Source organism: Thalassophryne amazonica, chromosome 23 (genome assembly GCF_902500255.1).
Source record: "Thalassophryne amazonica chromosome 23, fThaAma1.1, whole genome shotgun sequence".
In the NCBI taxonomy this organism is placed as follows: domain Eukaryota; kingdom Metazoa; phylum Chordata; class Actinopteri; order Batrachoidiformes; family Batrachoididae; genus Thalassophryne; species Thalassophryne amazonica.
Genome location: NC_047125.1, coordinates 2,328,745 through 2,343,773, shown reverse-complemented (window position 1 = coordinate 2,343,773; position 15,029 = coordinate 2,328,745). Strand labels below are relative to the sequence as shown.

At 42.6% G+C, this 15,029-nt stretch overlaps 1 long non-coding RNA gene and 1 pseudogene across 1 annotated transcript in view; one reads left to right on the top strand and one right to left on the bottom strand.

Annotated features, from left to right (window-relative positions):
* LOC117504894 overlaps nt 1-15,029 on the bottom strand; it is a 797,517-nt gene that overhangs the window by 123,547 nt on the left and 658,941 nt on the right. The gene's annotated exons all lie outside the window — the stretch shown is intronic.
* On the top strand, nt 1,743-6,562 carry LOC117504828 (annotated as a pseudogene).

Here is a 15,029-nt window from a genome sequence, read left to right as displayed (position 1 = left end):
AATCTAAAGATGTAACAATGTGATCAGTTTGTCTGGAGGACGTCATGCTCAAAAGCTGAGCGAGTGTGCATGAGGGAGAACATTAAGGGAAGCCACCAAGGCACTCATAACTGAAGGATTGATAAGTGAGGGAACCACCAAGACACTCATAACAATGAAGGATTGGTAAGTGAGGGAAGCCACCAAGACACTCATAACAACAACCAGCTGAAGATAATTAAGCTCAATCATTCAATTGGATTGATAAGTGAGGGAAGCCACCAAGAGACTAATAAAAACTGAAGTGTAGATTAATTTGGGAAATCACCAAGACACTCATAACTGAAGGGTTAAGTGAGGGAAGCCACCCAGACACAACACCCCTGCAGAAATGTCAAGTGCGGGAAATGAACAAGACAGTCATAACAACTTTGAATGGTTGTCAAGTGAGGGAAGCTAGAAGACACTGACACCTCTGAAGTTTCAGTGAGTGTGACTGGACAGTCTACAACAGCTTTTGTCTGCTGCTTCAACACTCACAGCTTGAAGGTCGAGTAGAACACAAAGAATTAGTTAAAATGAGGACAAATGAGCTAAACTTGGATCTTTCACAAGATGTCTGGCAGAGGTGAGCTGAGATTTTATTTTATTTTTTTAATGTCCACTTTAAGTTTCTATGAGCTTTGACCAATCATTGTTTTCAATCATCATCATGATTGATCATTGATCCCCTCTTGCTGCCAACCTTATTGTGGTGGGGGAGTTTGCGTACCCGGATGATCCTAGGAGCTATGTTGTTGGGGTCTTTGTGCTCCCTGTAGGGTCTCCCAAGGCAAACAGGTCCTAGGTGACGGGTCAGACTAAGGGCAGTTCAGAACCTCCATGACCAGTAAAAAATCAAGGACCGAGACGCCGCCCGGTATGGCGGAGCTGGGGCCCCACCCTTGGAGCCAGGCCTGGGGTTGGGGCTCACAGCGTGAGCGCCTGGTGGTCGGGCCCTTAGCCCACGGGGCCCAGCCGGGCTCAGCCCGAAAGAGGCGACGTGGGGCCCGCCCTCCTGTGGGGTTCACCACCTGCATAGGGGGCCATGGGGGGCGGGTGCAGAGAGGATTGGGTGGCGGTCGAGGGCGGGTCGCCCGGAAGCCCGGTCCATGCTCATAGCCCCTGGCTGTTGGGACGTGGAATGTCACCTCACTGGGGGAGAACGAGCCTGAGCTTGTGCGGGAGGTTGAGAGATACTGACTGGAGATAGTCAGGCTCACCTCCACGCACAGCTTGGGCTCTGGTACCCAACTCCTGGAGAGGGGCTGGATGCTTCATTTTTCTGGCATCGCCCACAGGGAGAGGCAGAGAGCTGGGGTTGCATTGCTTGTTGCTCCCCAGCTCAGTCGCCATGTGTTGGAGTTCACTCCGGTGAACAAGAGGGTCGCGTCCCTACGTCTCTGGTGCCTGTCGCGGCGGCAATCCCCGAACCCGGTCGTGGACACCGGCAGTAAGGGATGCCGTCAAGTTGAGAAGGAGTTCCTACTTATCTTTGTTGGTAGGTGGGGACCCCAGAAGCATGCTGACAGGTACCGGCAGAGTGTGCCGCAGCCCGTGCGTGTCGCAGAGGCAAAAACTTGGGTCTGGGAGGAGTTCGGGAGGCCATGGAGGAGGACTATCGGTCGGCCTCGAAGAGATTCTGGCAAACTGTCCCGACGCCTCCGGGCAGAAGCAGCTCTCCACCAGCACTGTTATCATGTGACACAGGAGGAATGCTGCATAATCTGTGTGAAAGCATGTTTGTGTTATGTGAAGGTGTGGACTCTGCTGTGGATCAGTGTGAGTGCAAAGGAGGTGGACCCTCGAATACCGGTCTGTGTGGGGACCGTGAGATCCCGAGCAAAACTCAGAGGTGAGACAAGGATCTGAAACTGTTGTTCTGACTCTGCGCTCAGATCGCTACGTCACAATAATCTTTATGAAGTTGTTGGTACTGTTTTTGTATCAGAATCCATCAGAGTCCACACTCATCTAGACCTGAACCCAGCTATGTGTCCATGAGCAGTGACAGGTAAAAAGACATTTTGATGAATTTTAAACAGGTATTTACAGTTATTTGTCCATTCAAACATTATTTATGATGATGTTTGATCATCTTTAATCAATTGTTGTTGCTTTTTTTCTTTCAGGGTGCATCAGAGTCCAGACTCACCTGGACCTGGACCCAGCTGTGTGTCCATGAACAGTGACTGGTCGATAGGTCAACCTCCTAAATTCAAAGAACAACGACCGTCTGTTGAAAAGACGTGAGCTCTAACACTAATATCACACTGTCACGCTAGAGCACGAATGCTGTACAAATCACATGAATTGGAAAAACAAACAGAATTCGCTCTTTTGAAGACCTGCCATGTCCCAGTGCTGGGTGTCAATGACATCCTACCCATGAACTGAATACATGGACAGTTTCCTGAGCTCGATTCCACCCTCCCTTGCATGTGTGCCTTCCTCTTCTACCTCTCTCTCACTGGTCTCTCTCCCTCTCTGGAAATCAGCTGTTCACAGGGGAGCATGGCAGTCCAAGCGCTGCTCTTTTTGAGGACCCGCCCTGTCACACTGCTGGGGTGTCGCGCTTGCATCATACTATAGATAGAAAGCACAGACGGCCTTCTTTTCACTCTTCAAAGTCGTCTCTTCCTCAGCAGCGGTGCATATTCCACCTGTCGTCCTTTATTTTCTTGTCTTTTTAGGGCACTTTAGTAGAATGTTTCAAGTGGTCTTATGGCTGTTTGACATCTGTGAAATACAAAAACAATGTCGAGTGACTACTGCATGCACTTAGTGAGAGCAACTTAAGCCTGATTTATGCTACTCTGCCTCGCAGCGCCGTAGCCGTGCACTGACCTCTGTGTCATTGCAAACAGCCTCCCAGCCTCTCTCCATAACCTGATGTGCACCTCCCAAATACTGAAGCTGCACACTGAAATAACGGAGACAGTGTGGGCTGTAATTGGTCACTTTTCCAGTTTCACTCCTTCCTCTCCCATCATGTTTTACATTTCGATCGTGGATCAAATAGATTAATGTTTGGCAGAATGAGTCCACAAATGTGACCACCTTTACAACACGGAGACAAAATACTATACACACACTCAAATGACCAGCAGTTTATGGAGGGAAATAGTGTGTAACATTGGTTTGGAGGTTGATGATTGTATAAAAAAGTGGAGCTTGTTGAGGGACAAATTGGGCCAGATGAACAACAACAACAAAAAAGACCAGCAGCAGTGGCAGTGCAGGTGGAAAGAAAGTCCCTGCCTTGTTCTTCATGTCGTGCCCCCAACTATTGCATTGCAACAACCACCAGTGGGATGGAGAATTTCAAAAGGGTCACGCCCACGTTGACGTGATTGTGTGGCCACAAACCTATGGAGTTGTAGAAGCAAAAGTCAGGCTTTAGAATCACACAGAGGGAGTAGATTCATTTTACCAGCAGTTACGAGTCAGAACAGGATGAGGACATCTGTAAAATAACAGCAGCTGCATAATTTGATCCTGAATTCCTGATAATTCCAATTTGATCTTCGGTGCAGACATGAGAAACACAAATCGTGTGTGTTTGGTGGGGCATGCTGCCAAGCCTGTGGAATAGAAACACTGCACATAAAATTAAATAATTTTATCTAGTATTAAATCCAAAAAGTCCTGTGTGGACGGACAATCAACCCTACTATTTGATTCTCAGTGGGATCAGCAGCACCAAGAGAAAGACCATGAAAACCGGTTTGAGAGTTCAGACCAACGATGCAGGTTGATGTGAACTTGAAGCTGTTTGTGTTCAGACATAATGTGAGAAAACTGTTTCTGATTGGTTCACAGAGTGAAGCAGCAGATTTCAGAGGTTCTCAGGGTTCCATCTGCTCAGCAGCATCAAAGACGCCTGAACCACATGTTTACGGTCTGTTGACTTTGATCTGATATTATCATTGAACAATTTGTTCATAATGTCTTCATGCTGCAGCAATAAACACTTTGATGATGTTTATTCTGTTAAATTTAAGGATGCATGATTCATAATTATAATAATTATTAATATAATTATTTTGTTATTATTTGTATTATTATTATTGTTATGATTGAAAGTGATGATTTGTATTGTTTGTGCTTCACATCTAAATGTTACTTTATTTGAGTAAATACTGATCTTGACCTTTCAGAAATATGATGATTTAAGGAATTTAACTTTCAGTTTGTTTTAACTTAAGGATTTTCTGAACAAAATCCAGAGAATCTCACACCGTGAAAAATATAAATTGGAGACAAAATCCAAACTTGTAGCAAAGTGATGAGTTTCTTTGTCTATGTTGATGTTCTGCTGCAGAACATCGAGGAGAACATGGGGATGTTTATGAAACGTGAGCTGAAGATGATCCAGAAGTTTCTCCTGACAAATGATGCAGAATACTTGGAGAGTCAGAGCGATGATGAGGAGCAGAGGAGCATCCGACTGGTTTTCCTGGACCTCACAGTGTCCTTCATGAGGAGAATGAATTATAATGAGCTGGCTGACTGTCTGCAGAGCAGTAAGAGGACTTCTGTCCACATTTAACACAGACGCTAAATGACATGATGTTTGTCCATTTGAAATATATTCATGTGTGAATTCTGTCAGGGAAACAGGAAGTGATGTCATCATTCAGTAACTGATCTGTGCTGTTTGTTCTTTCAGGAACTCGTGCTGAAGTTTGTCGTCATAAATTCAAATCTAAGGTGAAGCAGAAGTTTGAGCGTGTGTTTGAGGGGATCTCTAAAGCAGGAAAGACGACTCTTCTGAAGGAGATCTACACAGAGCTCTACATCACAGAGGGCGGGGCTTCAGAGGTCAACCAGGAACATGAGGTCAGACAGATTGAAGCAGCATCCAGGAAAACAGACACCACAAAGAACCATCACATGTGAAGACATCTTTAAAGCCTCAGCTGACACTCAGCCACCAATCAGAACAGTGCTGACAAAGGGCGTGGCCGGCATCGGGAAAACTGTCTTAACACAGAAGTGGACTCTGGACTGGGCTGAAGGACGAACCAACCATGACGTCCACTTCATATTTCCATTCACTTTCAGAGAGCTGAATGTGCTGAAAGAGAAGAAGTTCAGTTTGGTGGAACTTGTTCATCACTTCTTTCCTGAAACCAAAGAAGCAGGAATCTGCAGCTTCCAGCACTTCCAGGTCTTGATCATCTTGGACGGTCTGGATGAGTGTCGCCTCCCTCTGGACTTCCACAGCAATGACATCCTGACTGATGTCACAGAGTCGAGCTCAGTGGATGTTCTGCTGACAAACCTCATCAGGAGGAACCTGTTTCCCTCTGCTCGCCTCTAGATCACCACACGACCTGCAGCAGCCAATCAGATCCCTCCTGAGTGTGTGGACATGGTGACAGAGGTCAGAGGCTTCACTGACCTTCAGAAGGAGGAGTACTTCAGGAAGAGATTCAGATATGAGGAGCAGTCCAGAAGAATCATCTCCCACGTGAAGACATCACGAAGCCTCCACATCTTGTGTCACATCCCAGTCTTCTGCTGGATCACTGCTACAGTTCTGGAGGACATGTTGGACACCGGAGACACACCAGAGCTGCCAGAGACCCTGACTGAGATGTACATCTACTTCCTGGTGGTTCAGTCCAGAGTGAAGAAGGTCAAGTATGATGGAGGAGCTGAGACAGATCCACTGTGGAATCCAGAGAACAGGGAGATGATTGTGTCTCTGGGAAAACTGGCTTTTGAGCAGCTGCAGAAAGGGAACCTGATCTTCTATGAACAGGACCTGACAGAGTGTGGCATCGATATCAGAGCAGCCTCAGTGTACTCAGGAGTCTTCACACAGATCTTTAAAGAGGAGAGAGGACTCTACCAGGACAAGGTCTTCTGCTTCGTCCATCTGAGTCTTCAGGAGTTTCTGGCTGCTCTTTATGTCCATCTGACCTTCATCCAGTCTGGAGTCAACCTGCTGTACAAAGAACAAACAACATCCAGAAGATCTGAGACGTCTGAAGATAAACTTGAACTAACATGTCTCCATCAGAGTGCTGTAGACGAGGCCTTACAGAGTCCAAATGGACACCTGGACTTGTTCCTGCGCTTCCTTCTGGGTCTTTCCCTGCAGACCAATCAGACTCTCCTACGATGCCTGATGACACAGACAGACAGAATCTCGGAGACCAATCAGGAAACAGTCGAGTACATCAAGAAGAAGCTCGATGAGAATCTGTCTGCAGAGAGAAACATCAATCTGATCCACTGTCTGAATGAACTGAAGGATCGTTCTTTACTGGATCAGATCCAACAGCTGCTGAACTCTGAATGTGGTCTGTCTGGTTCTGATTTATCAGCTCTGGCCTTCATCTTACTGTCCTCAGATCAACACCTGGACGTGTTTGACCTGAAAAAATATGAACCTTCACATGAGGCTCTTCTGTTGCTGCTGCCAGTGATCAAAGAATCTAAAAAAGTTTTGTAAGTACAGAGACACTTTGACATTTGAACTCTGGGTGTAACAGATCACAGAACTCACAGATCAGATCAAGACTTAAAGTCACGGTTTGGATCATTTTCATATCACAAAAACAAAAGATTATGGGGAGACAAAATAACTGAGTTCTAACTGAAAGAACAATGAAAACAGTTTGTAAAGAAGAATTTGAAACCGTTTGTTACATTAAATTACAACATGAATTCTTTTTCAACATGAGGACGTCTCCATCATCTGGTTAGAAGGTAAAAATCAGAATAATAACTATTTCTGTTGCTCTTTCAGGATAAAAAACACTCAGCAACAGTCGGGAACAGATTGTTTTTATTTATTTATTTATTTATTTTTATTTGCTGATGATGTCACGGCTCACACTCACTGATCTTGGTTATTCCTTTAAAAACAACTTACAGGGACAATAAATCTGTATTTTACACTGTGATGGAAACTTTGGAGTTAAATCACAGTTCATATGTGAGCTGAACGGGGGGGGGGGGTCATCTGTGATCTGTTCCATCACCAAGTGAAAATCTTTCTTGTTTTGAATCATCTCTGCAGGTTATCTGGCTGTAATCTGTCAGAGAGAAGCTGTGAAGTTCTGTTTTCAGTTCTCTGCTCTCAGTCCTCCAGTCTGAGAGAACTGGACCTGAGTAACAACGATCTGCAGGATTCAGGAGTGAACCTGCTGTCTGCTGGACTGGAGAGTCCACACTGTCACATGGAGACTCTCAGGTCAGGATTTAGTTTCTGCTTCAAACGGTTCAAAACGTCTCTCTGAATTCTAAACTGTTTCATCAGATTCAGTTTCACATCAACGCTCAGATATGTCGTCTGAACCAGAACTAAAGGATTTCAGTCTCTGCTGGAAACACGGCAGGGTGGTGCAGCGGGTATCACTTGTCTCAAAGGACAATGGTCTTAGGTTTAATTCCCACCAAAGTCCAGGTCCAGTCTGTGTGGAGTTTCCATGTTGTCTCTGTGTCTGTTAGTTTATTCCTGACATTAAAAAAACAGGTTGGTTATCTTCAGGCTCCTCCCACTGCCCTTGAACAAGGTAGTGTGTGTAAACCTGCCCTGAGCCTGAATACTGAGTCAGTTCGTTGATACGACCCATCCGCTGCTGCAGTGCTAACTAGAAGTAAGCAAGTAGTTTTTCCTGTTCTGGACACCAGATGACTGACCCTCATTATCCACAATGATTGAATGATTGGCTGCTCAACTAACCTGGTCTGCTGCTTCTCTCCAGCTTCACTTTCCATCAACAACAAGTCCATGTCACTCCAGACAGCTTAGTCCACTAAGTTTGAATTTGACTTTTTACCTCCAGACATCATAAAATAAGAATTTTTTTTTAACATTCAGAGATAATTTATTTCACTTAAACCATGTGGTCCAGGCTGCTAAGCTGGGACTAATTTAAGTTCAACAAGTCAATCTTTGTTCCTGCTCTTAACTGTGGTCATGAGTGTTGGGTCATGACCCAAAGAATTAGACTGCAGGTACAAGCGGCCGCAATGGGCTTCCTCAGGATGGTGGCTGGTGTCTCTCTTAGAGATCAGGTGAGACGCTCAGTCATTCATAAGGAGCTCGGAGTAGAGCCACTGCTCCTTTCTTCCTATAATATGATGAGAAAAGAGCAGCAACAGTTAGTGAGTGAAATATAATCTTGTTCTACAGGAGAATAATTTGCAATTTTCTTAACTGTCTGTTGTGAAAGTGTCGTGACACGGACCCACAACAGGGGGCGTTAATGAACGGACAATGGATAAGCCAAAAGTAACAATTTAATGTTGTGAATCGCACAACGACGTACAGACAATAACAATATGGTGGACTGTCAATCATACACCAGGTGACGTGTGGGCAGGCTCGACGATAGAAGACGCCTGGCGAGAGAAGAGCCGGATCCCACACAGCTTCCACCGCCAACGGAGCTGAAGAACACTGGAGCCGCCAAACCCTGCGCCCCAGGTGGCCACTGTCTTCAGCAGTCAGACCCGGTACTGCTGGCAGAAAACAGAGACAGTCCTGATGTGTGAGTTCGCACACTCAGTAATCCCACAGTCAGTGTTTAGTTAGGAGGGAGCACCTCCACCTCCAATCACACACTCGTACAGCTCTTGTTTCACCACTTATCTGGTTTGGTGTGTGAGGCGAAGCCGTCGCAGATCACACCAAACGCCAATCCCACAGATAAGGACACACCAGGAAAACGGCTGCAAAGAAGTTCAGATTAATACTCAATGTTTTGTTCAGCAGAGAAAATTACCTGAATGGTAGCTGATTTCTCGGCGGGGAGGTGGAATTGCAGTCCGGCCTTTAAGGTGGTGGTGATGATGTGGATGAGTGACAGCTGATGCTGATGACGAGTAACAGCTGTCACTCCCGGTTGCTATGACACCCTCTCGTGCTTGAAGCCCGCACTTCAAGCAGGGCGCCATCTGGTGGTGGTGGGCCAGCGGTACCTCCTCTTCAGCGGCCCACACAACACTGTCTCCACCTTCTTTTTCCTTAAACCAATGGTGTCCGAACTATTCCAGAAAGGGCCGACAGGGTGCAGGTTTTTCTTTGCAGCCACTGACTCCAGCAGGTGATTTCACTGATTAACATCACTTTGAGCAGGTCGGATGAGTTCATCAGTGAAATCACTTGCTGGAGTCGATGGCTGCAAAGAAAACCTGCACCCTGTCGGCGCTTTCTGGAATAGTTTGGACACCACTGCCTTAAACTCTAGGACGCAATCAAAAAAGGTCAACAAAGACGGTGAACAGTTAATGATTTGACTGTGAAAAAAATTTTCAGTCATGAGATTTTTTTGTTTATTTTTTTTTTCTTTACTTTTCTTTAATCTGTGTCGGGTTGCTAATCCAACACAGTGGAAAATGCTCCAAAACACCTGTGTTTCTATATCTATATAAATCAAAACTATTTGTCATATATTATGTAAAAGCAAACAAGAAATAAGCATTTTTAAAACAAAAAACACTGTTTTTGTAACCAGATAACCTCTGAAGTGATTTGCAGACGTCAGCGTGCGAATCACATCACCTGAGGTCAAAGGTAACTTCTGTTCTTTTGAAGAGCTCATGCTTGTGCATGCGCACGTCCTCCTGCAGAAGGCACTAAAAATAAAGTAAAATATTCATCCTGGATTCCTCCATTAAACATGTTCTCTTCTTTGAAATAAGTTGTAATTTTACGTGACGTTTCGGAAATAAACAGATATTATAATGTTTGGATTATCCAGCTCACCATCTATTCACCCTCTTACCATCAGGGAAGAGGTCCAGAAGCATCACATGTAAAACGTCACACTTTAGGGATAGTATCTACCCACAAGCTGTTCATCACCTGAACATGCACTGAGCACTTTTTGGTTTCCCTCATAACCATGGTTGACCTCTCTGCACTTATTGCACCACTGAACCTTACTACTGCTATTCTCTGTAACCATGCACTTTATCTATGTGCATTAGTGTTGGATTTTTTGTTGTTTATGTACCTTTTTGGCTTCTTGTCTTGTGTATGTTGTGTTGTTATTGTGGTGTGAGTTATAGTTGTATGTAAACGTTTGGGCCCCCATGATAATTTTCATGATTTTCCTTTATAAATCATTGGTTGTCTGGATCAGAAATTTCAGTTAAATATATCATATAGCAGACAAACAGTCATATTTGAGAAGTGAAATGAAGTTTATAGGATTTACAGAAAGTATGCAATAATTCTTTAAACAAAATTAGGCAGGTACAAAAATTTATGCACCCCAACAGAAAAAAAATACATCATTATTTAGTAGTTCCTCCTTTTGCAGAAATAACAGCCTCTAAACTCTTCCTATAACTTCCAATGAGAGTCTGGATTCTGGTTGAAGGTATTTTGGACCATTCTTCTTTACAAAACATCTCAGGTTTGTTGGTTTCCAAGCATGGACAAGCCACTTAAAATCACACCACAGATTTTCAATGATATTCGGGTCTGTGGACTGAGATGGCCATTCCAGAACGTTGTACTTGTTCCTTTGCATGAATGCCTTAGTTGATTTTGAGCAGTGTTTAAGGTCGTTGTCTTGTTGAAAGAACCAGTCCCGGCACAAGTTCAACGTTGTCACTGATTTATGAACATTGTTCTCAACAATCTGCTGATATTGACTGGAATCCATGTGACCCTCAATTTTAACAAGATTCCCAGTACCTGCACTGGCCACACAGCATGATGGAACCACCTCTTCCTCTACATTGCAGCATAGTTGAACGATGCACAGAGACACTATTTGCAGCAAGATCGTGTTGTAGGTCTTTGGAGCAGGTCTGTGGGTCGACTATGACTGTTCTCACCATCCTTCGCTTCAGCTTATCTGAGATTTGTCTTGGCCTGCCACTTCGGGCCTTAACTAGTACTGTCAATATAAAAATATAGCCAGCAACACTCAAGTGTCCTTCTTAATAAAAGTTTTAATGACTCACGGCAAGACGACAGGATCAGGAGCACAGACGCGTTTCAACTAGGTCTTCATCAGTGTGTCACACTGATTAAGAAGGACACTTGAGTGTTGCTGGCTATATTTTTATATTGACTTAGTTTTTGAGCCCTGCGCCTCCACTCCTGGTCCCTGTGAGTGCTTGTTTTTTTTTTTCCTCTGCTTAACTAGTACTGTGCCTGTGGTCTTCCATTTCCTCACTATGTTCCTCACAGTGGAAACTGACAGCTGAAATCTCTGAGATAACTTTTTGTATCCTTCCCCTAAACCATGATGTTGAACAAACTGTTTTCAGGTCATTTGAGAGTTGTTTAGAGGCTCCCATGTTGCCACTCATTAGAAGAGATGCACAGAGGGGAAACATTTGTAAATGGCCACCTTAAATACCCTTTCTCATGATTTAATTCACCTGCGTAAGGAGGTGAAGGGTCAAAGAGCTTACCAAACAAATATTGTTTTCCAATAATTAGTGCTAAATGTATTCAAATCAATGGAATGACAAGGGTGCCCAAATTTATGCAACTGTCCAATTGTATTTAAATAATTATTGCACACTCCTTAAATATTAGAAACTTTCACTTCTCAAATAACAGTGTGTTTGTCAGATATATTTAACTGAAATGTCTGATTCAGACAACCAATGATTTATAAAAGCGGTGACCAAACTTTTGCGTACAACTGTATGTGCGCATTCATATCAACTGTATTTTATTATATTGTTGAAATGGCGATAATGATAAACTTGAACTTGATTTCATGATTTGTGGGTGACCTTAAAGCTTTAAAGAACAATGAAAACAAGACGCCCAGTTTGTAATGAAGAATTTGAAACAGTTTGTTACATTAATTTACAACATGAACAAAAAAAATCACCTTTGACAACATAATTAAAAAAGGAATTAAAAAAAAAAGCAGACCCAAATTTATAACTTCAAAGTCTTTGAAGTTTTAAAAGGGAGTCTCTAGCATCTGGTTAGAATGTAACAATCAGTAATAACTTTATTTTTTCATTCTTTCAGGACAAACACCACTCAGCAACAGTCGGCAACTTTTTTTTTTTTTTGCGCTGATGATGTCACGGCTCACACACTCACTGATCTGAGCCCACCCTGCTCAGCGTGCTGCTCTCGATGGAGCAACAACATACAGAATGTGTCTCTTCCGAGATTGATCTCTTCAGTGCAGCTTCTTGTTCTGACTTTAACACGAAGTCAACACCCAAGTCTTTCATCACCAACTGTAAATGGTCATCAAAACATTCCAATCGTATCTTTCTGAACTCTTCCGCATCAAATTCCATCATGTCAGTATTTACAATGTGCTTGAGCAATAACAGGTGAAGTTGCTCATAAACTTTAAGTTTCTTAAAAATTTATTACGGCCACTCTTCAGTTATCTTTATAATTTTATTACTGGTAAATTTTAAAATTAATTTAGATGAGATATACTCATTATCTCACAGGAATATACGAGGTCTGTTAGAAAAGTTTCGGACCTTTTTTTTTTTTTTTTTTTCAAAAACCTGATGGATTTGAATCACATGTGCTTGCATGAGCCAACCTTGAACCTTTGTGCGCATGTGTAACCAGCGTCAGACCTAGGGGTATCTGGGCAGGCAACATGTGGTACACAGGCTAAGGAGCACTGTGGATCTGTGGTGCCCTGGCTCTACGCACACAATGGATCACTGTGGATCAATGAGGAGAGACAGCAAATTAATGTCCTTGTCAAGCCAGCGCCATTTATTTCTGATTCTTAAAAGTATTTCCTTTTATCCAAACTCTCAACATAACTCACATAACAGAAAAACAGGATCTCATTTTCAATTCGGGTCGATAAATTGTATTATATGCATGAGAAAGATGCATCAATGTTCATAAAAAAAGTGAATCCTGTGCAAACAAAATATAAACTGCAAAAGATGCGTAAATAAAAGATGGAGAATTTAGAAAAATAAATTCAATTGAATTACTGAAACAGGTTAGTGATAACCAAAATAACAAATTTGTAATAAAAAGAAACTTTTTGGACATAGCTGCATCACAACTCTTGTGCTAATGCTTCTAATTCAGCTTAAACATTCACAATATTTTCCACTGGCAATATGTGCAACATCGTGACAGCAGCTTAACAATATAAACCTCTGCACACTGGAAACAATAAGTTATTTTTACTAACCTGTACATACATCTACCTGTCTCAGATCATCAATATGAGATCAAAGGATTTCATTTATAACCTTGTCCTACTGCATGAGACATGCAAACTAGTATGTCGGCTAATACAACCCCTGGCAAAAATTATGGAATCACCGGCCTCAGAGGATGTTCATTCAGTTGTTTAATTTTGTAGAAAAAAAAGCAGATCACAGACATGACACAAAACTAAAGTCATTTCAAATGGCAACTTTCTGGCTTTAAGAAACACTATAAGAAATCAAGAAAAAAAGATTGTGACAGTCAGTAACGGTTACTTTTTTAGACCAAGCAGAGGAAAAAAATATGGAATCACTCAATTCTGAGGAAAAAATTATGGAATCACCCTGTAAATTTTCATCCCCCAAATTAACACCTGCATCAAATCAGATCTGCTCATTGACATTGACCCTATGTGTCTTTTTGCAAGGAATGTTTTTGCAGTTTTTGCTCTATGGCAAGATGCATTATCATCTTGAAAAATGATTTCATCATCCCCAAACATCCTTTCAATTGTCCAAAATATCAACATAAACTTGTGCATTTATTGATGATGTAATGACAGCCATCTCCCCAGTGCCTTTACCTGACATGCAGCCCCATATCATCAATGACTGGAAATTTACATGTTCTCTTCAGGTAGTCATCTTTATAAATCTCATTGGAAAGGCACCAAACAAAAGTTCCAGCATCATCACCTTGCCCAATGTAGATTCGAGATTCATCACTGAATATGACTTTCATCCAGTCATCCACAGTCCACGATTGCTTTTCCTTAGCCCATTGTAACCTTGTTTTTTTCTGTTTAGGTGTTAATGATGCCTTTCGTTTAGCTTTTCTGTATGTAAATCCCATTTCCTTTAGGCGGTTTCTTACAGTTCGGTCACAGACGTTGACTCCAGTTTCCTCCCATTCGTTCCTCATTTGTTTTGTTGTGCATTTTCGATTTTTGAGACATATTGCTTTAAGTTTTCTGTCTTGACGCTTTGATGTCTTCCTTGGTCTACCAGTATGTTTGCCTTTAACAACCTTCCCATGTTGTTTGTATTTGGTCCAGAGTTTATACACAGCTGACTGTGAACAACCAACATCTTTTGCAACATTGCGTGATGATTTACCCTCTTTTAAGAGTTTGATAATCCTCTCCTTTGTTTCAATTGACATCTCTCGTGTTGGAGCCATGATTCATGTCAGTCCACTTGGTGAAACAGCTCTCCAAGGTGTGATCACTCCTTTTTAGATGCAGACTAACGAGCAGATCTGATATGATGCAGGTGTTAGTTTTGGGGATGAAAATTTACAGGGTGATTCCATAATTTTTTCCTCAGAATTGAGTGATTCCATATTTTTTTCCTCTGCTTGGTCTAAAAAAGTAACCGTTACTGACTGCCACAATCTTTTTTTCTTGATTTCTTATAGTGTTTCTTAAAGCCAGAAAGTTGCCATTTGAAATGACTTTAGTTTTGTGTCATGTCTGTGATCTGCTTTTTTTTCTACAAAATTAAACAACTGAATGAACATCCTCCGAGGCCGGTGATTCCATAATTTTTGCCAGGGGTTGTAATAGCTCTCGGCAGATACACTTCATTAACTACACAACTAAATGCTATATATCTGTCACAGTCATCCTAACACACAGGAAAGTGGTTTCTCAGTCATTCACGTTTGTGTGAATATAAACTAATGAGTTTAGAGGGTGTTTTTACAGTACCTGTGGATCAATGAGGAGAGACAGCAAATTAATGTCCTTGTCAAGCCAGCGCCATTTATTTCTGATTCGCCCCAGGTAAGGCCTGAGAAGAAATAGCTCTGTCTGATCCACAGGAGCAAACAAGCGCCATCTACTGATTTGGTGGAGTAG